This window comes from Chenopodium album, chromosome 10 (assembly GCF_948465745.1).
Source record: "Chenopodium album chromosome 10, dcCheAlbu1.1, whole genome shotgun sequence".
NCBI classification, from domain to species: domain Eukaryota; kingdom Viridiplantae; phylum Streptophyta; class Magnoliopsida; order Caryophyllales; family Amaranthaceae; genus Chenopodium; species Chenopodium album.
Window position 1 is genome coordinate 52,728,072 of NC_137843.1, and position 26,555 is coordinate 52,754,626.

At 38.1% G+C, this 26,555-nt stretch overlaps 1 non-coding gene and 1 pseudogene across 1 annotated transcript; one reads left to right on the forward strand and one right to left on the reverse strand.

Moving 5' to 3' along the window:
- Positions 1-8,628: 8,628 nt before the first annotated feature.
- LOC145565390 (non-functional NADPH-dependent codeinone reductase 2-like) overlaps positions 8,629-26,555 on the reverse strand; it is a 48,507-nt pseudogene continuing 30,580 nt past the window's right edge.
- LOC145565903 (small nucleolar RNA R71) lies at positions 17,135-17,241 on the forward strand. The gene has a single exon (XR_014095260.1). It is a non-coding gene; the product is annotated as a small nucleolar RNA R71 (small nucleolar RNA).

Genomic DNA, 26,555 nt, shown 5'->3' on the forward strand with positions numbered 1-26,555 from the left:
TATTCAATATGGGTATATCTTTTTAAAACGCCCAAAAAAGTATATGGGACTAACATTATGAAACAGAGAGAGTATTATTTTTGATTGGGTGACTACGACTTTAGCCTATCAAAATTTGGCGCCGTTGCCGGGGAAACGGTTTTATTTTTATTTCTGATTGTTTTTATAGTCTAGATTATTTTCTTTCGTCCCAGAGAACGTAGTTCTTTGGGACAATTCTCATATTTGTCGTCTAGTTCTTTGTTTATGCCTAGGTGTTCTAGATCAGGTTACATTCCTTTCGATCTTGAGATCGAGTGCTCTTTTCATAGACAAAAGAATTTATATAGGAAAATACTGGCAAGTTCTGGTGGTAATATTCCTAGCGGCCCTCAAGTGATTCAGAAGTACCTTCAGATTCAGAATTAGAGATGACGGCACCTAAAAAGCTCAGTGATTATTCGCAGCCGACGCTTACAGATTTTCCACATCTTACTCCCACTCCGGCTCTTGATGGGGTACAATTCGAGATTAAACCCCAATTTATCACGATGATAGAAAGGAAGCAATTCAGTGGAGCTAAGGGTGAAGACCCAAATCTTCATATTGCAAACTACTGTCAATATTGTAATACCATCAGGCAAGCTGGGGTCACATAGGATCAAATGAGGGAGATTCTCTTTCCTTTTTCTTTATGTGGAAAAGCCAAATTCTGGTATAATGGATTAAATAGAACTGCACTTGGCATTACTAACTGGGAGACTCTTGTTTTAAATTTTTATAATAAATATTACCCTGCAGAGAGAACAGCTTTGGTAAGAAGCGCAATTCAAAACTTTGCCTAAGAGCCAGATGAAACTTTGTATGAGGCTTGGGAAAGATTTAAAGATCTGCAGAGGGAGTGTCCCCACCATAATTTGGCAAAATGGCAGTTAATCCAAGCCTTTTATAATGGGATTGGAAATTCATCTAGAACAATATTGGATTCTGCAGCTAGTGGGAGGTTTATGAACCGTAATGTTAATGATGCAGGTCAAGTTATCGAAGATATGGTAATCCACAATTCCCAATATGGGAATCCTAGAGGCTTTGCTAACAAAGGGAAACATAGTGTCGACTCTGTATCCTTTTTACAAGCTCAATTAACCTCTATTTGTCAAAAATTAGATAATCTTAGTATTACAAATATAGCTAATGTTTTTGCAATTAATAATAATGCTAATGAGGCTTTATGTGAAAACTGTGGAATTGTAGGTCATTGGGAGCAAAATTGCAGGAGTTCCGTGGAGCAAGTCAATCCTTTCAAGCTTATAGGCAGAATGACCCATACTCCAACACCTACAATCCTGGGTTCCGGAATCATCCATATCTTTCTTACCGGAGCACCAATGTTCAAAATCCTCCACCTCCACAACAATCACAGGCGCCACAACAACCCCAGCAGAAATATTACCACCCCAATGCTGGCCAGAATTCCCAACCACAAACTCCTCCACCTACTGATCCTGCTTTGGCAGAAACAAGAGCAATGCTAGGAAGTATGCAAAAGCACATGGAGAGTAGAGATGCTCAAATTGATTCGATCATAGCACATAACAAAATAGTAGATAATCAAATTGCGCAGATTTCTTCTACTCAACAAGCCCGTCAACAGGGAGCCCTGCCAGCACAACCAACCAGGCCTATGGATCAAGCTTTCGGAATTACTCTAAGGAGTGGTTCACACTATGAAGGGCCCCCTATAGTATACCTTCTCAGATGTCCAAGGAGGGTAACATACTTCTAAAGAATACTTTCACGTGTAGCCTTCGAATTACCCCAATCCCTAAGCTAAAGCCCCCGCTTTGCAAGTATGCCCAGAGATGATGAACCCGTTTTAATGAATAATGCTAATCTTGATTCCATTAAACCTAACAATGTTGCTAATAGCCCTACAGGGCTAAAGAGTAGTACTAATATTTCTGATAATACATTGCAGGGTATAACTTCAAGGAAGATAGCAGCTCCAGATAAGAGCAGTTATGCTCCAAAGCCGGTTATCAAACTACCATTCCCCAATCGTCACTTAAAAACAAATTTGGATAAGCAGTTTGGTAAGTTTCTGGAGATGGTTAAAGATCTGCAGGTAACGGCTCCCTTCACAGAACTAATTACACAAATTCCTACATATGCAAAATTTATGAAAGAAATATTGACTAGGAAAAGGTCTATTAGTGAGGTAGAGACTGTCGCTTTAACTGCAGAATGTTAAATAGACAGACTAATTTATAAATGGTTAAGTCGAAATTCAAGAGATAAGATTTAATACCGGTAAATTAACTCTGTGATTGTAATACGTAGCGAAAGCCCTTTATGATCTGATTAATTGATGAATTGATAATTGATTGTTATGTTTTACCCTGGAATATTGTTTATTGGTGAACCTATGCCCTAGGCTTTTATTTCATTGATTTTCCTCCTACTTTTATTCCTTCCCACTTTTACTCTTAGTAGTTTAGTTTTCTTTTACAATAACAAATTGGTTACTTGATAATTTAGATTATATTGATTAATTAGGAATAAATTAACTCGTTTCCCTGTGGTTCGACCCTTCTTCCCTATCTGCATAGTTAGTGGATTTAGGTATTACTTTTGATTGGGTGACTACGACTTTAGCCTGTCAATGACCAAGTTGCCTTTTAGTTGAAAGGGTAAAAGAGCTAAAATGACCTTTTGGAACACAAACATATGATGTATGTGGACCATAAGTTCAAGAATTAGCAAAGAGATTTAACAATTTTATTGCGTTAACTAACGATTTAAGTAAATATATTGATAATTACTTAATGAAGTGAAGCTTGGAATCATTAAAAAGGTCAAGAATTCCAAAATGAAATGTAAAATCAGTTTGAGATAAGTAATTTAACACCACAATATGATTGTTGTGATAAATATTTAACTCAAAAAGTAAATGATCATCTAAATGAAATTGTTGAATTAGTTCATAATCCAGAAACATTACATTTAAAGCGTATGTAGAAAGAAGGAATCAAACTTTGCTTGCCATAGTTTGATCCTAGATTAGCTTTAATGATTTACAAATATCGTTTGAGGATATGCATTTACAAAAACAATTGCAAATATACTAAACAGGAAACTTAACCAAAGCAATAGAAAAGATGTCATAAGAGTTATGATTTGGAAATGTTCCAAAAGTTATTTTTTTTTAAATAGGATTAAGGTTTATGAAGTCGATGTAAAATGTTTACAAAGATGACATAATGCACCCTAAATCAGACAAATAGTTCTTCATGGGTTTTCTCATGGAAACTAAGAGGTATTATTCCTACAATCGCGTAGAAACAAAGTGTTTGTTGCTCACGATAGTGTCTTTATAGAAAGAAATCTCTTCCTACAAAGCCAAGTGAGAGTAAAATTAGATCTCGATAAGATTCGAGATGAGCAACAAATGGATGTGGATAACACTACATCAGAGATGAAGGCGTATGAAATCAGTTAATTTGATAAACCATGTGTCAAAGCAAGCTAATTCCACTAGCGAGGCTTCTATCGTCCCAACTTGAATGAAAGGCTTTAAAGAGTTGAAGAGAATAATTCTATTGTTGCTCATACCTATCGCAGGTTACTTGGGATCAAAACAAACAGTTTGTTGAAATCTTGAGAAAAGGTGGATTCTAAAATATTCCTATTAGAATGGTTAGAACCCATGCCCTACAAGCAAGCTTTGGATAAGTGCCAACTCAAGAAATGGCTTAAAGCCAAGAAATCTAGTATGGAATCCATGTCTGTAAAGATGTATTAGTCCATGATAGTCTTATAAATAGGGTCAAACCTAAGAGATGTGTAAGCCTATTCGGATTATTCTAGTTATGGGTATCAAAATCACCTTCTTGAAATGTTCTTGATGGAGGATATGTATATGATACAGCCTAAGAATTTTGAAATCCAGAAGTTTTGCAAACTTCAGAAATTCATTTAATGGATTGAAGTAAGCATCAGGGAGTTGAAACATTCGTTTCGATTAGGCAATCAAACAGTTTGATTTCCTCAAAGAATGAAAAGGAATCTTGTATAGACAAGAAGTTTAGTGGGAGCAATTGGTCTTCTTGGTCATGTACGTAGATGACATACAGTTCATATAAAATGACATATCAATGCTTGAATAAGTCAAGCAATGGTTAGAGAGTTGTTTCCATATGATAGACTTAGGAGATGTTCAGTACATATTGGGAATCAAGATCCACAAAATGAATCTTGAAGAATGATTGGAATGAATCGAGAGACTTATGTTGATAAGGATCTTGACAAGTTCATGAAGCAAGACTCTAAGAGAGGATGTCTTCCCATGTTTCATGGTATTACGCTCAGTAAAACTCAGTGCCTTCAAAAGCTAATAGAGTTGAGTTGTATGGATAATGTACCTTATGCTTTTGCATAAGGGTTCATTATATGTTCCATGATATGTACAAAGAAAAATGTTACATATGACTTGTGCATGTGTAGCAGTTTTTCAAGTAAATTCAGAACAAGCATACTGATAGTTGCAAAGAGCAAATCCTTGAGTACTTGAGAAGGACTAAAGGAATTTTTCTAGCTAATGGTGTTAAAAGTGAATAAGTTGTCAAAAGGTTATACGGATGCAAGTTTCCAAACAGGCAAGATGACTTTAGATAGTGATCTAGATACATTTTGTGTTTGTATGAAGAAGGACAATAAGCTTGAAAGAGTTCAAAGCATAATACAATCGCATACTCATTGTCAGAATATGTGTTAAGGAGGAAGTTTGGATCAAATTGTCTTATGAATAAAAGGACATCTTTGCCATAACGAAGGAGTTCGGGCCACATCACAAATCCAAATAAATAGATATGAGATATCACCTTGTTTATGAGATCAATGACAGGCGGAATGTCGTGATCTGCAAAGTTTTATTATGAGTGAGAAATCACTAAACCCCTTCTAAAGACTAAGGTATGAGAGTCATATTAAAGTCTTGGATTGAAGCAAGTTATGTAATTCAAGTTGTATATGTTTTGAGAAAACATGTTACATAAGGAATGCATCAATTTGCAGAATTATGTTTAAATAGAAATTATTATTTCTCTTATTTAATTATGGTTTTGGAAATTAAATAAAATGTCCAAAATAATTATGAATTGATGGGCTCATCAGGTTGATGACCTGGTGAATGAAACCCCACAGGTGAACAAAATTCATATATTATTTAAGTTCCTAGTTCGAAATCACTAAAGTGGACATAAATGATTTCAATAAATGGACTAGCATGTAAGATTGATTGAATAGCGCAGTTTCATAGGCTATAGGGGCATAGTGATGCTCGGTCAATCACTTGGATATGCATGAATGATGAATGATCGAACTATTGACCTACTTTGAAGTTCAAGTGTAGAGCTTCCAGATATATTAGTGGATTCCTTTGACATGAGTGGAACATTGATTTCATTCAATGATTGATTTAACTGTGGTACACTCAAACGTCTGCCCGTAAATGGAGATTATAAAGTGTGTTTCCCGGTTATTTCAAAAATTGAGTGGGAGCTTTGGTTGTCACAAGATTGGATTGAGTCTACCTATTGAATTAGGAAATGTGTCATGGCCGCTTGAAGAGGGAGAATTCAGAAAATACGTGGCCGCGTTCAAATGCATTACTTAGTAATCATTTGGTTTTGTAATTCTAACTCAGATTTCATGAAATGATTTGTAGATTAATATGATCTCGACATGTGATGCAATCATATTATCAAATAGACACATATTGACTTAAGGAATTTGAATATTGCACCCTTGTCTCAGACAAGTGGGAGATTGAAGGAGTTATGTCTTCGTCGTGTGCAATTACTAGATATATAATTGGATCAAATTATGGAGATAATTAAGTTCGTACATTTGGGTCGCCGTTTTGCCATAGCTAGAGGTACTAACGATCTTTGGAATAGTAAAATAGCCCAAAGCCCAATCGGACGGATTCTATAAGGTCACACAAAGGGGCTAGATCGAGCATTAGAGGAAGAGGCCCATCATGGGCCTCATCACTCTAGGTGGCCGGCCATATGGAGGATTAGAAGGATTTTTTGGGCTTCTTGCCCTAGTCTAATTATAATGAGATTATAAATAGACTAGGTGCCTAGGTTTGCAAGCAAGCAATTAACTGATCATTTGGTCAAACCCTAATTAGCAAACACGAAACCCAACCCCTCTCAAAGTCCTCTCACACACGGTTCTTTCCTCCTCCTTGGCGCCGGTGGTGTCTCGTGGTGGTGGTGGTTCGTGCGGTGGTCGGTTGTCCGTAAAGGTGGTGATCGCGGTTTTCCTCAATCACTCGACCAATCTAGTATTGGTGGACGGCTCGTTCGAATCTCGTGGACTAAGTAGAGGAGCAACACTTGGGGCTCTATTCTCTCCCTGATTTGCCTGTCGAATAGCTTCGTGGAATTCACGCATCAAAGGTATGATTATGTGTCTTGTGTGTTATGCATGCGATTCTAGATTAGGTGCTTAATTGAATATGATTCATATTATTTCCGCTGCGTAGTACCTATAAACTCCTACACATTCCCATTCTCTTTCCTCCTCCTTCTCTCTCCTTCTTCCTTCTCTGTTGCGCCTCATCTCTTTTTCCTCTCTCCTCTTCTTCTCTCTCCTTCCTCTTCTCCTTGTCAGCCTCTTCTCTTTTTCCTCTCTCCTCTTCTTCTCTCTCCTTCCTCTTCTCCCTGTCGGCCTCTCCTCTTCTCTTTCCTCTTCTCTTTCTCTCTTCTGTTCTTAGTTTGTGGTGTTCATGACGCCGACGGGTATGGTTGGTGGTGTTCAAGATGCCTGTGTGTATACTGGTGTTTAAGTCGGTTTCTCGTCAATTTCTCACCGAAATCTAGAAATTAATTGTTTTTCATGTCAAATTCGACCATGCTAGAGTTTTCATGGTCGAATTTGACCTTTAAATCCCAAATTCGAGCCAATTTCGGGGTTTTGTTGGTGAAATTCAAGGTATTTACTTTTTTCTTACTTATTTTTGGTTTTTGAGATTTTTTTTTAATTTTACGGTGAATTGTGGTTGTATTGCGGTGGAGGTGGACTTGTCAGTGGCGGTGGTCTTTTTTTTATGTTTGTTGGTGGCAGTTGTCTTGGGTGCCGCCAGGGCTAAGGGTTAGGGTAGGGTAGGGTGGATTAATTTGGTGAGAGAAGGTGGGCTTGGTTAGGGTTTGGTCAGGGTCTAGGTTAGGGTTTGGGTGTTTTAGGTGGGTGGATATGAGTATGGGTTTGGTGGGGTTTTGGTTAGTGTTCGGTCAAGGTTTGGGTGGGTGTGGTGAGGGTTTGGGTTGGTGGGTTTGGGTTCGGTTTGGGTGGGTGTGGTGAGGGTTTGGGTTGGTAGTGTGAGGTGGGTGCTGGTGGTGGTGTATGGTGGTGGTTTATGGGTTTTTGTGGGTGTTGAGGTCGGTTTGTGGGTGGTGTTGGGCGTTTGATGGGGTGGTGGTACGAGTTAGGTGGGCTGGTAGAGGTGGTGTGGTGCGTTTTTTTTAAAGCATTTTCCGATGGAAATTTCGTCGGAAATTTTCGACGGATTTGTATTCCATCGGAAATTTACGACGGACTTTTCCGGGCCGGAATATCTCTTCCGATGTATGATTTCCGTCGGAAAAGTGGTTCCGACGGAATTTCCATCGAAAAAGGTCATTTTTCCTACAAATTGTTTTCCGACAACCGGTTCCGACGGAAATTCCGTCAAAAACAGGTTTTTCAACAGAAAACAAGGTGTTTCCGACATATTTTTTCCGTCGCAATTTGGCCGTTTTCTAGTAGTGACGACAATCATTAAAATTAGAACAGAACATAACAATAATTGCAAGACATCAAGTGCAATTTGTCACATGATTATTTATTAGTAGAGAAGGTTTTGTGTGAGTCCGTTTCACGTGAGTCTGGTTTATAAAGCATACTCCCATCCCCTCCACTGTCACTGTTCAGCCCCTGCCGGCAGCCGGCGACCTTCTTCCTCCCATTCCCCGGTGCCGGCAACCCTCCCCCACCCATACTCCAGCGCCGGCGACCCTGCCTCTGTTAAACCGGATTATACAGCAAACAAATTTCCTCATAGATTTACTTAAGTTCCAGTACTAGAACTGCAAAGCTTCATCAGTAACAAATGCACGTTGGAGCTTGTTTGGATAATTATGGGAATATTGTGAGAATATATACTTGATATATATGCTATTTTCTTAGTTAGGCATATTTCTATCTTTTGCCTATACTGGCCGTAGGTTTAGGAGTTAATTTATGGCCTACATCTTGTATAAATATATGGTTGCATACATGAATGAATTTTAACTTTGACAGCCTGTCTTTACATATCTTTACAGAGCTGCTTCAATCTTTTCCTCACCTAATATCTGATATATATAACCTATTTTCTGACAATTATAATATAATATCTGACCATTATGTTCTAATTACAATTAAAATCTAATATCTGACAATTATAGTCTAATACCTGATAAGTATAATTTAATTTCTGACCATTATTATCTAATTTTTTTTTTATTTTGAAACAATTATTATTTAATTTCTGACACTTATAATCTAATATCTAACACTTATAATCTAATATCTGATTGTATGACCGGACTCACATAAAGTGGTCTCAGATTAAAGATCTCCATCCCAAAGCTCCTCGAAAGTGCGGTAAGGCCCAATGGGTGAAAGGTAATCCCATCCAGTCAATGTTCTACCTTGTGGGATTTTACCAATCTTCTCGTGGTCTTCTGAGCTCAATTCCCAGTCAAATATTTGAAGGTTTTCTATCATCCATTCCTTGATAAAACTGCTCACCACTATTGTTATGCCTTGCTCATATCCCCATCTCAATACAATCTTAATAATACCAATCAACCAGGCATGCATGTAGAGCACAAATTCATTAGTAGCTGGTTTCTTGGCTAGTTCGCTATTGTTAATTGTTCGCTATTGGCTTGTTCAACGATGAATGATATGTTCGTTTAAATCATATAACATTTGTTATACATGTAGGCGTATATGATGCAGTAAAAAAGAGCATTTTTAATCATGTGATGATATCTTTTGTTGATTTGAAATTTAGAAATTAGCAAAAAGCATTAAATGAAAAATAAATACAAATGAAATACACGTAACTCCAAATACACCTAAGTACATGTAAACATTCAGAAACTGTGGGGATGATTTCAATTTTTTTTTCTTCTTAATGTAACAAGCAATAATCAACATGGTTTGATAGATTCTCAATTCACTATGTGATCAAAATTGTCAGTGATCCCGAACATGTAGTCATTATGAAGAATTTTCATTGAAGGTGATACCAAAAAGAATATAATGATCAAAGAAGTGACAAAAATTAGGGATTATAATATGAATGAATCACCTACCTGGCTACCGGTGCAACGGATTTTCCTTTGGCTTTTGCAAAAGTGACAAAAATTAGGACCGCCCAATGATGACTGTGCTATCTGCTATCACCAAGACTCCATTGGTCTTGCAGAATTTTATGAGTCCCTTTTGTTGCCATTTAGGATTAACTTCGACCTTTTTCAAAATTTGCCACACATTTTTGTTATGTCTTTTCCTCTCCAATAGTCTCCAATTTCCGGAGGTTAAAATAAAACAAACATGGTCAAGAGTACTAGTAAGTAGTAACGACATACCATATTTAGAGTGATTATATGAAGCACCATCGTCTATATTTAAAATGTATGCACCAATTTTCGAGTTTGAACTTTGACCATAAACTTAAATATTACTGCATCGTGAATTGATACAATTATATACAAGTAAAAGTTAGCATGGTTACATAAATTTCAATACAAATCTAATATTCTAACAATATACTTTTGGAACAGTTTTGCAATTGCTAATCCTCATCATCATCTTCATCCATCCTAGCATAGCACCACCATGGCTAGAGCCGACACCTCCATGGCTCGAACCAACACCTCCATGACCCGAACCACCTGCAAATTAGTTAGGATCCACATTCCCCCCAATCCCACCAAAAGGAACATCGGTCCCATAACCATGGACCGAAGAATAGTCCACATAGCTACCAAAGGCACCGGGGATCGAATATCCTCCTTGTGGATATTGAAACCAATCGGGAACAAGAGCCTCGGGGGGAATAGCCCCTCGGCGTGCATAGTCATCATACATGGGGTATAAACCCCTCCCTAGGTTTCTCTCCACGTACCCAACCCGTCTATCTAGAGAACCTACTCTAGAGTCAAGGTCTTGAACTAAGCCCTCCACCCTTCCTTGCTCCCTCTCGATCCTATCAAGTTGGCTCCTAAAAGCCGAGAAGTCATATGGTGCATTGGGATCGATGTTGTAGTCAACGGAAGAAGTAGGGATATCATGCATGTAGGGTTGGGTTTGTGAAGGAGGTTGGAATTGGGGTTGTGGTTGAGGTGGTGAGCCTCTCCTTGGTTACCTAGTTCAAAAGTGTAGGTGGACTTACCCTTATCGAACTTGGTCAAGTTTGGATTAGGCAATGTGAAGGCTTGATCCCTCCTACCAGACTCCCTATGAATTATCCATCACATCTCATTGGGTTGAGTCATGTAAAGGGTAGGTTGGACCTAATTGAGGCTTCCTAGATATGTTAGGTCCATAAGGGTAGGGTCATCTACTCTCCTATGGTCATTGGGTGTAAAACCCATTAATTTTACCGCAATGTGGGTGACTAACCCACCAAAGTAGATAGGGGTCCTAGCTCTACCGGCCTCGACCTCCTTAGCACTTCTTTGGAAGTGTTGGGCCATCCTAAGTGGGATTTTTAGCTTCTTACTCCTAGGAATCATGTAGGTGGCCAATAAGTCTAACTCATCCCTCCTCACATTTTCCAGTTCATGCCTCCCGAAGATGGTGAAGCCAACAAACCTTTGCCAAAATTTTGGCACGGGATGTTGAATCCAAATTCCCTTGACATGTTGGAGGTCCTCTAACACATTCCCTGTTAAAGCTAAGTAGACTTCAACACAATAATCCCTAGGTGGTTCCATAGTCCTATCGGATTTTAAATCAAAAGGTTTACCAAAATCTTTAAAGGACATTCTCACATCATTGTTAAGTAGACGAAATTGAACATGATAAACAGATGCACTAGACTTAATCTAATTAAAGGTAGAGATAAATTCCACAGTCAAGTAATCATAAGTGTCATAATGCAAGTTAAATAGACCACTCATGCCAATTCCCTTAAACAAATTTTCAACTTGTTTGTCAATTCCTAGTCTAGACAAGGTAGGGTGATGAACAAAGCGAGTAGGAATTACCTGCCTCTTGACGAGGTTGAGCATCCCAGTCTTTTGCTCCATGCTAGTAACCACCACCTCACTCCATCCTGGAATTTGGAGCTCCGGGTCGACCGTGGGTGCCGGTTGTTGCCTTGATTGCTCACCCCTTTGAATTCTTGATCTTTTGAAAGCCATTTGAATTGATTTCTTGACAAATTTGAAGCTTTCTCTCTCTAGGGTTTTCGAAAAATTTGAGAGGAACAAGTGAAAATTAGATGGAGAATGTAGAAGAAGGTGAGAGGATGAAGAATATGTAAAACTTTTTGAGTTTTGATGGGAAAATTTGAGAAGATCTTGATTGGAAAAGTGAGTTTGAAGGTATGATAATGGAGGTTAGAGAGAGAAAGTGTGAATGAAAGAGATGAAAGAAGGAAGAAAGTGAAAAGAAAAGAGGAGAAAAGAGGTAAGTAGCCCGGAATAAAAAGGCGCGCCCGATCGGGCGAAACTCCAGAATTCTAGATTGTGAATTGCGCGCCCGATCGAGCGAGCTTCGCCTGATCGGGCGCGAGTGGGACTTGAATTTCTCTCGATCCTCTTGCCTGATCGGGCGAGCTTCGCCCAGGATATCTTTTTCTATCACTCAATTTCTCCATTTTTGCACCCGATCGGGCGAATTTTCCTTCGAATTCTTCTTCCACTTGCGCGCCCGATCGGGTGAGCCTTGCCCGATCGGGCGAATTTCAAACTCCAGATTGCTCGACTTGCGCGCTTGATCGAGCGTGGCTGCCCGATTGGGCGATTTAACGCTCGAATTCAGCTTCACTCTCACGCCCGATTGGGCGAGCTCCGCCTAATCAGGCCCCTGCCTAACTCGAAACATACACTTTTTTAACTTTTTTCTCTTTAAATCTCCTTACTTGTTGATTCGAAACTTGTACAAAAACACTTTGAAGGGGTAAAATTACACTCTCCTCACCTCTCTAAAAAAAGGAAAAATAAAAGAAAGGAAAAACTAGTATAGAAAGCAAGAAATACGGGTTGCCTCCCGCAAAGCACTAGTTTATCTAGGTCCCGCACGACCCTCTTACCACAATGTCACTCAAGATGAACCAGAATCGATTAGGTGAAGTAATTCTACCGCACCAATCATAGCCCCGTTAGGGTATAGCTTAAGTCTTTGACCATTTACCTTGAACTGATTACCATGCTCATCGATTAGTTCCACAAAACCAAATTTATTTGCCTTTTTAACAGTAAAAGGACCCGACCACCTTGACTTTATCTTTCCTGGGAAAAGTTTAAGTCTAGAGTTGAACAACAAAACCTTGTCACCCTCTTTGAAGTCTCTCGGAAGGATCATCTTGTCGTGCCATCTCTTAGTCTTCTCCTTGTAGACACATGCACTATAATAGGCCGTCAACCTAAACTCATCAAGTTGGTTAAGTTGAAGTAGCCTCTTTTCTCCCGCTAGCTTAGCATCCAAATTGAGCTCCTTAATAGCCCAATATGCCTTGTATTCTAATTCCACCGGGAGGTGACATGCTTTACCATACACAAGTCTATAAGGAGTAGTACCTATTAGGGTCTTAAATGCAGTTCTGTATGCCCAAAGGGTGTCATCTAACTTATCACTCCAATATTTCCATGATTTTGCTACCACCTCTAGAATGGCCTTGATCTCACGGTTAGAAACTTCAACTGGGCCACTAATTTGGGGATGATAGGCTAAACCTGTCCTATGGTATGCACCATACTTCTTGAGAAGGGTGTCTAACTTCCGCTCATGAAAGTGAGATCCTCCATCACTGATTATAGCTCTAGGTACTCCAAATCTTGGAAGATGGTCTTCTTGAAAAGTTTATGGACCACCTTGGCATCATTGGTAGGATTGGCTATGGCCTCAACCCACTTGGATACATAATCAACGGCAACAAGTATATAGCAATTCCCTCTTGAAGTGGGGAACGGTCCCATGTAATCAACACCCCAAACATCAAAAATTTCAACTTCTAAAATTCCAGTTTGAGGCATCTCATGCCGCCGCGAGATGTTACCAGTCCTCTAGCAAGGGTCACAAGCTTGCATAAAAGTGTTAGCATCCTTAAACATGGTGGGCCAATAAAAACCCGACTCATTAATCTTGGCCACCATTTTTGTGGGATCGTGATGTCCTCCATAAGGTGAGGTGTGGCAACTAGTAAGAATGCCGTGAACTTCCCATTCGGGAACACACCTGCGAAATAATCCATCTGCACACTCACGAAACAAAAAAAGATCATCCCAAAAATAATGCTTAACATCAAAAAGGAATTTCTTTTTCTGTTGGTAGGACAAGTCAGGAGGTAGAGTTCCACCCACTAAATAATTAGCAAAATCGGCATACCAAGGGTGTTACTCTACGGCTGCATACAAGTGGTCATCAGGGAAAGAGTCATCTATAGGAAGAGAATCCTTACCCTCATCATACCTGATACGTGACAAGTGGTCTGCCACAACGTTCTCTACACCTTTCTTATCCTTTATCTCCACATCAAAATCCTGGAGCAAGAGAACCCAATGAAGTAGCCTAGGCTTTGATTTTTCCTTGGCTATTAAGTACTTCAAAGCTGCATGGTCAGTAAAAACAATGACTTTAGAACCAACTAGGTATGATCTAAATTTTTCTAAAGCATAAATCACAGCAAGAAACTCCTTCTCCGTAGTGGCATAGTTGACTTGAGCTTCATCCAAAGTTTTACTTGCATAATAGATAGCATGTAAAACTTTGTTCTTTCTCTGTCCTACCACGACACCTAATGTGAAATCACTTGCATCACACATGATCTCAAAAGTAAGAGTCCAATCGGGTGCACATATGATGGGTGCCGATATCAATGCCTGCTTTAACCTGTGAAAAGCCTCAAGACACTCGTTAGTAAAATCAAAAGGAGCATCCTAGAGTAAAAGCTGAGTTAGTGGTTTAGCAACTTTAGAAAAATCTTTGATAAAGCGATGATAAAACCCCACATGACCTAAGAAACTTCTAACCCCCTTAACATTAACAGGAGGAGGCAATTGCTCAATCACAGAAATCTTAGCTTTATCTACCTGTATACCCTTATCAGATACAATATGACCAAGAACTACTCCCTCTGTCACCATAAAGTGACACTTCTCCCAATTTAAAACCAAGTTGCATTCTTAACATCTTTTCAAAATTTTAGCGAGATTTGCTAGGCATGCATCAAATGAAGACCCATACACACCAAAATCATCCATAAAGACTTCCATGATAGACTCTATGAAATCAGAAAAAATACTCATCATGCAACATTGAAAGGTAGCAGGTGCATTACATAAACCAAAGGGCATTCTACGATATGCAAAAGTACCATAAGGGCATGTAAATGTAGTCTTTTCTTGATATACAGGGTGAATCGGAATTTGGAAAAATCCCCAATACCCCATCAAAATAACAAAAGAACTTATGATTAGCCAACCTCTCAAGCATTTGATCAATAAAAGGGAGAGGGAAGTGGTCCTTTTTAGTGGCGATATTTAATCTACGATAATCAATGCACATACGCCACCCTGTAACAGGTCTAGTGGGAATCAATTCATTTTTATCATTTTTAATCATAGTCATCCCACCCTTTTTAGGAACCACCTGAACAGGACTTACCAATTTTGAGTCAGAAATAGGATAGATAATACTTGCATCAAGTAATTTCATTACCTCTTTCTTGACTACTTCTTGCATATTAGGATTCAACCTCCTTTGGGGTTGAATACATGGCTTGTAGTTGTCCTCTAAATGTATCCCGTGCATACAAAAATCAGGGCTAATACCCTCTAGATCATCAATACTGTACCTAATTGCCCTTTTATGGGTTCGAAGAACCTCTAGAAGTTGGAAAGTTTGTGGGTCATCAAGTGCAGTACTAATGATCACAGGGTATAGTTCCTGCTCATCAAGAAAAATATATTTCAAATGAGAAGGGAGAGGTTTTAGTTTAGGCTTCTTGACCTCTGCAGGTTTTGATTCCTGAACTAATTTCACTACCTTCATGGTCTCTTTAGGATCAAGCTCTTCTACTGAAAGAGCTTTTTCAATAGCATCCACCTCATTACTCCAGATGCTTGCATCACCTGCAGATAAATCTCCATAAAGAACTTCCTCCAAGGGATCCCTTGCAAGAACCTGTGGTAAGCTTTCTTCACAAATATCTTCCATTATATCAATGACATCAATTAAACAACAGTTTTCTTCTAGCATAGGTCCTTTTAAAACCTTCCCTAAATTAAAAGTGATATTATCATCTTCTACAGAAAGGGTTAGTTTTTCATTTTTAACATCAATAATGGCTCCTGTAGTATAGAGAAAAGGCCTACCTAATATAATGGGAATTTGTGTATCCTCAGCCATGTCTAACAGAACAAAATCAACAGGGATAAAAAATTACCAACTCTGACAGGGACATCCTCTAAAATACCTAGGGAGTATTTAACAGAACGGTCTGCCATCTGTAAAGTAATGTTAGTAACTTTCAAATCACCCATATTAAGCTTAGCACACACAGACGATGGCATAACACTGACACTAGCACCCAAATCACATAATGCTTTATCAATGAAGACATTACCAATATGACAAGGGATAGAAAAACTACCAGGATCCTTTAATTTAGGAGGGGATTTATTTTGCAATAAAGCACTACATTCCTCTATAAAAGCTACAGTTTCTACCTCATCAAAGTCCCTTTTCCTAGTCAAAATATCTTTCATAAATTTAGCATATGCAGGAACCTGAGTGATTAAATCAGTGAAATGAACTGTTACCTGCAAGTTTTTCACAACCTCTAAAAACTTACCGAATTGCTTATCAAACTTACTCTTCAAATGTCTATTGGGGAATGGTAGTTTGATAACTGGGCTCTGCACATCTCCACCCTTGTCTTGAGATTTACCCTACAAAGAAACATTAGAAGGTTAGTTTCCTTTTGTAGCCCTGCAGGGTTAGTAAGTAGCATTTGGTACAAGGGAATCAGGATTAGCAACAGGTCCATCATCCTTGGGCATAGGAGGCCCATCATAATGTGAACCAGTCCTTAGATTGATTGCATTAGCATGATCCGTAGGATGGATTGGTTGCGATGGTAGAGTTCCCTACTGACGGGTTTGTAGGGTAGATGAAATCTGCGCAATTTGATTGTCCATGATTTTATTCAGAGCTATAATCAAATCAATTTGTGCATCCCTACTCTCCATGTGCTTTTGCATGCTTAAAAAGCATTGCTCTAATTTCTAACATAGCAGGATCAAAAGATGAGGAGGATTGTGACTGGTTTTTCTGGCTAGAATTAGGATGGTAATATTTTTGCTGTGGTGGTGGTTGCTGTTGTGTTTGTTGTGGAGGTGGAGGGTTTTGTACGTTGGTACTCCGATAAGAAAGATATGGGTGGTTCCAGAGGCCAGGATTATAAGAGTTGGAGTATGGGTTATTTTTCCTATAGGATTGGGAGGCATTAACTTGCTCTATGGAACTCCTACAATCTTGCTCCCAATGTCCTACAATTCCACAATTTTCACAAAAAGCCTTATTATTAGCAACAGCAGAAACATTAGCTACAGAGTTAGGAACAGCAGTAAGATTATCTAGTTTCTAACAAATAGATGTTAACTGAGCCTGCAAAAAGGATACAGAATCAACATTATGCTTTCCTTTGTTAGCAAACCCTCTCGGATTCCCATATTGGGAATTGTGAATTGTCATGTCTTCGATAACCTGACCTGCATTTTCAACATTAAGATTCATGAATCTCTCACTAGCTGCAGAATCTAGAATTGATCTAGATGAATTTCCAAGTCCATTGTAAAAGGCTTGGATCAACTGCCATTGTGCCAGATTATGGTGGGGGCATTCTCTCTGTAGATCCTTGAACCTTTCCCAAGCCTCATATAGAGTTTCATCTGGCTCTTGGGCAAAGTTCTGAATAACACTCCTTAATAAAGCTGTTCTCTCTACAAGGTAATACTTATTAAAAAAATTCAAAGCAAGAGTTTCCCAATCATTAATACCAAGTGCAGTTCTATTCAAACCATTAAATCATAATTTAGCTTTTCCACATAAAGAAAAGGGAAAAAGAATCTCCCTGATTTGGTCTTGCGTGACCCCAGCTTGCCTAATAGTGTTGCAATACTAGCAGAAATCTGCAATGTGAAGATTAAGATCTTCACCCTTAGCTCCACTGAATTGCATCCTCTCTATCATCGTGATAAATTGGGGTTTGATTTCAAATTGCACTCCATCAAGGGCCGGAGTAGGAGTAAGGTGTGGAAAATCCATCAGGACGGCTGCGAATAATCGCTGAGCTTCTTAGGTGTTGTCATCTATGAATCCTAATTAATTAAGAGTAATCTAAATTATCAAGTAACCAAAATTGTTGTTAATTAAAGGAACTATACGACGAAGAATAAAAGTAGGGAGAAATAAAAGTAGGAGGAAATCAATGAATAACAAACCTAGGGCATAGGTTCACCAATAAACAATATTCCAGGGTAAAACATAACAATCAATCATCAATGCATCAATTAATCAAATCATAAAGGGCTTTCGATACGTATTACAATCATAGAGTTAATTTACCGGTATTAAATCTCATCTCTCGAATCTCGACTTAACCATTTATAAATTTGTCTGGCTATTGAAACTAAGCCTAAACATCAATTCTCATCTCTCGAATCTCGAATCAATATTGCATAACTCATACAATTAAACCAGGCCTAATCTAATTGCATAGCATTAAATCAATCAATAGGAAATTAAGCAAGCATTGACAATCAACAATAACAAATTACCCCTTCATATTATTTATGGATCCCCACAAACCGTAGAAAGAAAACTACTCACGCATAATTAAATCTAAACTAATCAAAGCAATTAAACAAGTCATGATAAAATAAAGAAATAAAATTACTGAATTAATAGAGAAGAAATCGTTACTAAAGTTAACAAAAATAATGAGTTGAAACAAGAACAAAGTGTAAAATTGTAGAGAGAGAAAATAAGAGAGGAAATAAAACTAAGTGGAGAGAGAAAGTCTAAGAGAAGAGGTAACTTGTATCAAAAACACTAAATCGTACTTATACAAAGCTCCTAACAAATCCTAATTATAAACTAAGTAAATCGCCGAAAACGACCTCTTAGAAACACGCGCTCGATCGGGCGAAGGGCCGCCCGATCGAGCCCGCCTTTTTCTTCGCTCTCTAATTCTGGGCAGCCGCCCGATCGAGCCAAAGGTTGCCCGATCGGGCTCGGCTTTGCTTGGACTTGGATTGGGATTCACTTCTTAGCCCACTCCGGATTTCCACTCTGGGGCTTGAATACTCGGTGTCCAATGCTCGATATTTCATATGTCCAGCCCTTAATCACCGGCTCGATGAATCTAACCGGCCTTAGGCTATGAAAAGTGGTCGTGCTCCTCCAATGCTCGTAGTCGCTCCATAAAATCCCGGGAAAATGCTTCAAAAGTGCAATTCCCTACAATACTCAACCAAAACTACGAAAACACTAGATAACACCAATTAGTAATAAAAGTGGCTCTAAAGAGCCAAAAACACTACCAATTATGACCAAGGGACGGGGGTAAAATAATATATAAAATAGACATATCAATAATTCTCACGAATTACTTTCCTTTTTTTTGGTTTCTTGGGGGTCCACGTATATGCATACTTGTATATATGTATTTGCTGACCAAAAATAAGATCAGACTACTTTTTATTTTCTTCACTTGTTATTATTATACATTGATTCGTCCATTATTATATTTTGTTCTTCATCAATTAATTTTGGAGACTAAAAATAAAAAACCCAAAACACAAAACTCAAACCTACCCTTTGAGATTTGAACAGTTCTTGAGCAATTCCAACCTTCGAGTTCGGGTACAAGAATTACGATGATCGTTGTGTAAATCTTGGGGGGCGTGCATCACTAGGATATCTGTATTGGTGGTGGCGTATTTTGCTTCTAAGACAATGGGGCCCAAACCACGGCACAAGCGAAGGAGGACATGTCTTTGATCAGGAAAGTACTTTAATTTATTATAGTCTTTGATTTCAACAGGTATTTTTTCCAACAATTTAGAAGTGAAATAATTTTTTAGATCTGTTGATATCATGGCTAGCAACTCTCAATCTCGTTTATACCTAGATCTGTCCAACATTTAGTCTCTTGATGGAACTAATTACAAGAGATGGTCACAAAGAATGTTGATTGCTTTTGAACAAGTGGAAGATGATTATTTTTTGTTTAATGATGCCCCAAAACCTATTAAACAAACCAATGTTGTTGTGGATGTACCTAGTACCCCCGTTACTAGTAAAAAATAAATTACTTCTTCTAGTCAAGATATAACCACGACTATTATTGTTAACGAATCTAAAATCAAGAAATATGATCTTGATAATAAGTTTGTTAGGGGTCATCTTCTAAATCTGATGAAAAACAATATTTTTGATCAGTATGTGAAAATTAAGTCTGCTAAGGCTATGTGTGAAGCCCTAGAAAAGAAATATGGGGCTGATGATACTGGGAAAAAGAAATATGTGATAGGGAATTGGTTGAATTTTAATATGGTTGATTCAAAGCCTATCATGGATCAAGTCCATGTCTATGAAAATCTTGTAACTGAAATTCTTGCTGAAGGCATGAAGATGTGTGAAATCCTACAGGCAAATGTTTTGATTGAAAAGTTACCCGATTCATGGTCTAATTATCGTAATCATCTCAAGCATAAGAAAAGGGACTTGACCCTCGAAGAACTTGTGAGTCACATGAAGGTCGAGGAGGCAAATGGGCTAAGGACTTCGCCTCTAAGCCAAAAAATGAATTATTTGTGAAAGCTAATCTCGTTGAATCTAACTTTGACTCTGATAAGAAGACAAGTGAGAATCGTGCCGACAAAGGGAAATTTGAAACGAAGATGGGTAACCTTAAGCCAAAGAGCAAGATTGAAAAGAAAAAGGCTACAGTTAGATGTTGGAACTGTGACAAAGTTGGGCACTTTCCTTCAAACTGCAAACTTAAGGGAAAAGATGAAAAAAAGGCAAGCGAAGGGAAGAAAGGAAAATCCAAAAATCAAGCTCATCTGGCTGAGGATGAGCATGATGATGCGATTGCTGCGGTTGTTTCTGAGGTAAACTTGGTTGAGAATAATACTGAGTGGATTGTTGATACAGGAGAATCCAAACAATTTTGTGCCAACAAGGATTTGTTTGCAAATATGGAAGAGGCCAAAGAAGGTGAACAAGTTTACATGGGAAATTCTAGTAGCTCGGTTGTGCTTGGAAGAAGAAAGGTGGTCCTGAAATTAACTTCAGGAAAGACTCTGGCTCTGCATAATGTATTGTATGTTCCTTCTCTTCGTAGGAACTTAATTTCTGGTGCTTTGTTAAATAAAGTAGGTGTTAAGCTAGTATTTGATGCTAATAAACTTGTGTTAACCCGCAATAGGGAGTATGTAGGAAAACATTACCTTAGTGAGGGTTTGTTTGTCCTTCACATTGTAACCGAATCTTTTATGAATAAGAATTCTTCTTCTGCTTATATTGTTTGAGTCTTTTGAATTATGGCATGCTAGATGGGTCATGTTGGTGCTACAAAATTAAAACGAATGAAAAGTTTAAACTTGCTCCCAACCATGTCATTATATGGACTAGATAAAATGTCAAGTTTGTGCAGAATCTAAATTTGTGAAGAAACCATACAAATCTGTCACTAAGAGGGAGACTTCACCACTTGAGCTAATTCACTCTGATTTAGCTGACTTTAAGAAGTTGGAAAGTAGGGGAGGAAAATGATATTGTGTTACTTTCGTTGATGATTACTCTAGATACAGCAGGTTTTATCTTTTAAGGTCAAAGGATGAAGCTGAGTCCATGTTTCTTGTTTATTAGGCAGAAGTTGAAAATCAGTTGGATTGGAAAATTAAAAGGGTTCGATCAGACAAAGAAGGAGAGTATGGCTCTAGTTTCCTAAAGGGTTTATGTGAGACTAAAGGAATTATTCATGAAGTCTCGGCTCCATACACGCCACAACAAAATGGGATCGCAGAACGGAAAAATAGGACTCTAAAGGAGATGATGAATGCAATGCTCTTGAGTTCTGGTTTGCTAGACAACATGTGGGGGGAAGCTGTTTTGTCAACAAATTTTGTTCAGAACAGAGTTACTCACATAAAGTTAGATAAGACTCCATACGAGCTATGGAAAGGTTATGCCCCAAATCCGAGTTACTTGAAAGTGTGGGGGTGTCTAGCAAAGGTGGGATATCCTTCCTTCAAACGGTCGACAGTTGGTTCAAGAACGTTTGATACGGTGTTTATTAGATATGTTGAGAATAGTGCTACTTACAGGTTTATGAGTTTGGGTGACAACGTCATTAGCGAGTCCAGTGATGTTGAGTTCTTCGAACAAGTGTTTCCTTTGAAGAAAATTGATGTTACTAACAATGTTTCTTCAATTCCTTTGTCTACAGAGCAGGTTAAAACTTATCCCAAGACTGAGGAGTTAACTCAGCCTAGGAGAAGTAAACGACAGAGAACAGGATTTCCTTATAGTGTTCCTAATTGAGATGGAAGGTGAAGGTGATATGGATGAGGTCATGGTTTGTCTTCAGGTTGTAGATGAAGATTCTAAAACGTTCGAAGAAGCAATAAGCTCGGTTGATGCAAGCCTTTGGAAGGAAGCAGTTGACAGTGAACTTGAGTCCATCATGCAGAATGGTACTTGGGAACTTGTTGATTTACCAAAGGGAAGCAAACCTATAGGGTGCAAATGGATTTTCAAGAAGAAAAATGAGGACAGACGGCACTTTAGAAAGGTTCAAAGCCAGATTGGTGATTAGAGGATTCACTCAGACATATGGCATTGATTATTTCTGTACTTATTCTCCAGTGACTAAGATTACTACTATTCGTACTTTATTTGCCTTAGCTTCATCATTTAACTTGTTTGTGCATCAGATGGATGTCAAGCCAACTTTCTTGAATGATGAATTGGAAGAGGAAATTTATATGAGTAACCTCCAGGGTTCGTTGTTTCTGGGATGGAGAATAAGGTCTGTAGACTCAAGAAGTCCTTTTATGGAGTGAAACAAGCACCAAAGCAGTGGTATGAAAAATTTCATAGTACCATTCTTAGTTTCGGTTTTATTGTCAATGGTAGTGATGCATGTGTTAACTAAAAAATGTTTGGTAATCATTGTGTGATCATATGCCTGTATGTGGATGACATGTTGCTGATTAGTGCTGATTTGAGTGTGTAGACACCCAAATGTGTCTCCCCAAAACCAAATCCAGTGATGAATATCTTTCACGTCGCTTGATTATCGAACAAGGTGAAAGTGTGAAAAGTCTAGTGATGTGGATGTTTTTATTAAAATACTTCTTTTGTTTTTGAAAATATTTCTTCTCTTACTCTATTTATGAAAAATAGCCAGTCCAATTTGGTTTGGTCCATGATAACGGTCCAATAATAGTGTAGTTGGATTAGGCTCGAAAAGAGTTTTCCACAATGATATATTATAAGCCCAATTCGATGAATAATGAGGAAGTTATGGATTAAATTAAATTGGGCCTGAAATGATTTTTATATGCGGCCCAATAATCTAGAGGAGGGCCTATTAATTATTATTCCTAAAGTTATTAGGATTGATTTTAATCTTCTAGAATATTTAGAAGGTTCCTTTTTAATTCTAATGAGATTATGAGTGATAATTATATTTTAAAGAGTTTTATTAGGAATAAAATAAGTGTTTTATCACAAACCTGATTTTAACACGGAATTTGCTGCTTAATCATATTAAGAAGAGGATTCCGTACAAAAGCGCGTTTTATCTTTTAATTAGCGCCAAACGCCAAAGTCTGTCGCCTAGCGCTAACATCTGTCGCCTGGCTCTAAGCTTGTCGCCTGGCCTTGATGTCTGTCGCCTGGCGACAGATGCTAATTTTATTTCGAATATGACTTGATTTGATACCGTGTTGTTTTCTTATAAATAAGGGTCGTATCTTCCTGTTTTCATTCATCAACAAACAATAATCATCAACAATAATTCACATCAATCATCTCTATTCTCTCTCTAAAAAAGCTAGAAGCTTTTCTCTCTATTCTTTTTCAATTATTTTATTTAATTGTTTGATTTTATTATTTTCCTTGAAGTTACTAACGTGTGTATTTTGTTGTTACAAAGAGATACGAGGCATCCAAGTAAGTGATTTAATTGTTATTCTTTTGATATAGAAATCATGCTTAGATTATTTTGTTGATTCCTAGTATCATGTTAGGATGTTTCATTGCTTCCCAGTATTATGTTTAGGGTTAACTAAAATTTCTAATATCATGTATATTTTATTATGATGCTTCCTATTTCTTTCCTAGTAGCATGTTAGTATCATGTTAGGGATAAAGCTTTGATCTTTATTGTTTAGTGACATGCTAGGGTTTGTTACGTTATTAATCTTGTTCGTATCATGCCTAGGATCTTGCTATTAGTATTAAGCTTTGATTATGATGATAGTTATTATGTTGCTTGACATATTTTTATTGTTATTGCTTGATCACGCCTTTTATGCATGTTCAAAGGGAATTTGTACTTGTAATCAAGCTTAATAAGATAATTAATAATCTTGTTTAGGCTAATATGATTATAATTCAAGTGATCACCAATAATAGATTTGTTTGTGCATTAATATTCAACCAACATAGATCAAACAGGTTTAGGGTAAACCTATTGATTGCATGTTAGTCAGAAAGCGCACATGAATACGAGAAGAATAAAGTAGAGGCCTATTTTTAGGGCAAGTTCAATCTCTTTTAGGTTGGATTTGTACCTTCATCCCCGAACTTCTAGTCATGGTTCCAGACCTATTGGAGTTAACGATCTCCTGGATCGTTAATGGGTGTAACCTTCATCCTGTGAACAATTTACAAGTTCCTAAAACTTGTTGGCGACTCTTTTACTCTAGCTTCCTTCCCTTTGGACGCCACCATGCTTAAGTGTAAGATCATAGTGGGGCTCAAGTGTGGGATGCTTGAAATATTCCCTACAGTTTTTTGGCGACTCCGCTGAGGAGGATTTCTATTTTAATTCCTAAAATTTATTTTGGCAATGATTTAGAATGAGTAGATGAGACTCGAAAATTTCTAAGTATTTCATGTGCGTAATTTTGATTAACATTGTGGCATATGCATAAAAAGGTCCGCATTGGAAAGGCCATTCGAAATACGTCAAAAACGTAGGATTTTTACACGTAGGAAATTAGCGAAATATCTTTCACAACTAAAGTCGAAATAACACTATGAAAAAAACTGGAAAATTCAAGAACAGAAAGCTGCCGAGGCATGTAAAAATTAGCGCTGAGAAAACAGCGTCAGCGCCAAATGATGGCGTTGTCGCCTGGCGACCGTCTTATCGGCTGGCGACAGACTCTATTTTCTCGCACCGAATTCTTCCAATACCGAGCCAGAAATCTACCTTCTTGTTTCGACTAGTTTTCTAGTACTGTTTGCTCGGTTTTACTTCCTGATTGAGTTTTTCCCTTTTTTCTGAAACCCATATGTTTTCTACATATGGCCATAACCCTCTGGGGATTCACGCTCCATCTACCCAATCGAACGCTCCTGGCAACGAAGGGTACATCCGAGTTTGTTGAATTCACCAAACCGTGAAAGCGAGTTTAACTCGTGGGGTCCCATCCACTCACGCCAACCCTTCCAAAGGTAAGGCTTCCGCGCGGTGCATCCGGACTCATAACCATGGACCCTCTTTGACTAACCCATATCCTGAACTTTAGAGATCTAGAGCCATGGTTAGGTTGCAAACTCATTGCATCATATTATGACTATTTGACTACTTGTGTATTATTTGTTTGTGCATAACCTATATGTGTTTCCACTAACCGTTTGTTTGACTTGTGAATGAGTTTAAATAAACTAATTAATGACTAAAGGACTTTGCTAATTTAATTAATTAACAAATGATTAAAGTCTAAATAAATTGATCAAACTTGACTTAGTATGGCTTTTAGGCTTGTCCCTTTAGAGTAAAAAACTGGAAACAGTCTTAGATCGATGTTCCAGTAATGGCGCAGAGATCTGGAATGCGGCGCCATGCGCTAGTGATTACCGCCAAGCGACAATATTGTCGTCTGGCGCTGACCTTTAGCGTCTGGCGACAGTTCTGTCGTCTGACGACAACCCGTATTTTTGCTCGAGTCTTCGCGACGAGTCTGACTAATCAGTTTGCTTAATCAGTTTAATCAGTTTATTATTGACAATAATCATGTTCAGTCCTTAATTAAATCACATAGTCTAGTCACATGGTCATGACACGAGTCAAACATGTCACCTACACTCACTAGTCTTAGTACACACTTTGTGTATATATCATCATGACCGTGTCTTAGGTTCATGCATGAGTCGACTTTTCCGTCATTTGAGTTGGGGGTTCACTCTATTCCTAATTTTTCCATATCTCTCCATCTACATCATCTCTCCATTCTCTACATGCTTTCTCCATATCACAACCTTCATTCTTCCTACCTCCTTCTATCTACTGCATGTTGAATAGAGTTTGAGTCAAATAATTAACAAAAAGTATCCATAACTTCCCTTTTCACAGCACTTGGTCAAGAAGAGAAGGGAGATTAATCAAGGAAAACACCTTTGTTCAAATACTACTTTTTGATAAACCAGTCAGTTGGAAAAGAAAAGCCAAGAAGATAATGGCGTCTCAAGAAGAAGTTAATGAACTCAAGAAGGACGTGGCCAACCTAACTGAATTGATGAAGAGTATAGCTCTTCAAGTCAATGTGAGGCAACAACAAATGGAGCTCATGAAGCTTGAGCAAAATATCCAATGACTATAAATTCTAGGGCATTAGCTCACAAGGGGTCTCAGTGGACAAGGAACTTCTTCCGCAGAAGTTCAATGCCAGTGACATCCCCAGGTTAAAGGCAACAGATAATCCTTAGTTCCACTTAAGAGCGTTCTAGACAATAATGAACATTAAGGGGATAGATAAAAAAATTTTTCATACACTGTTTTCTTTATCACTCGAAACCGTTTGACAACAATGGTTCTTTTTCCTTGACAAAGAGAAGACCTCTACTTGGGATGGAATAATAAACGCTTTCATTGATAGATATAAGTGCAACATTCAAGTTGAAACAGACCATAGATAACTTGAGATGTTAAAGCAAAAGGAAAATGAAGGATTCACTTCTTTCTTTAACAAGTGGAGGGAAACTTCCGCTAATATGGC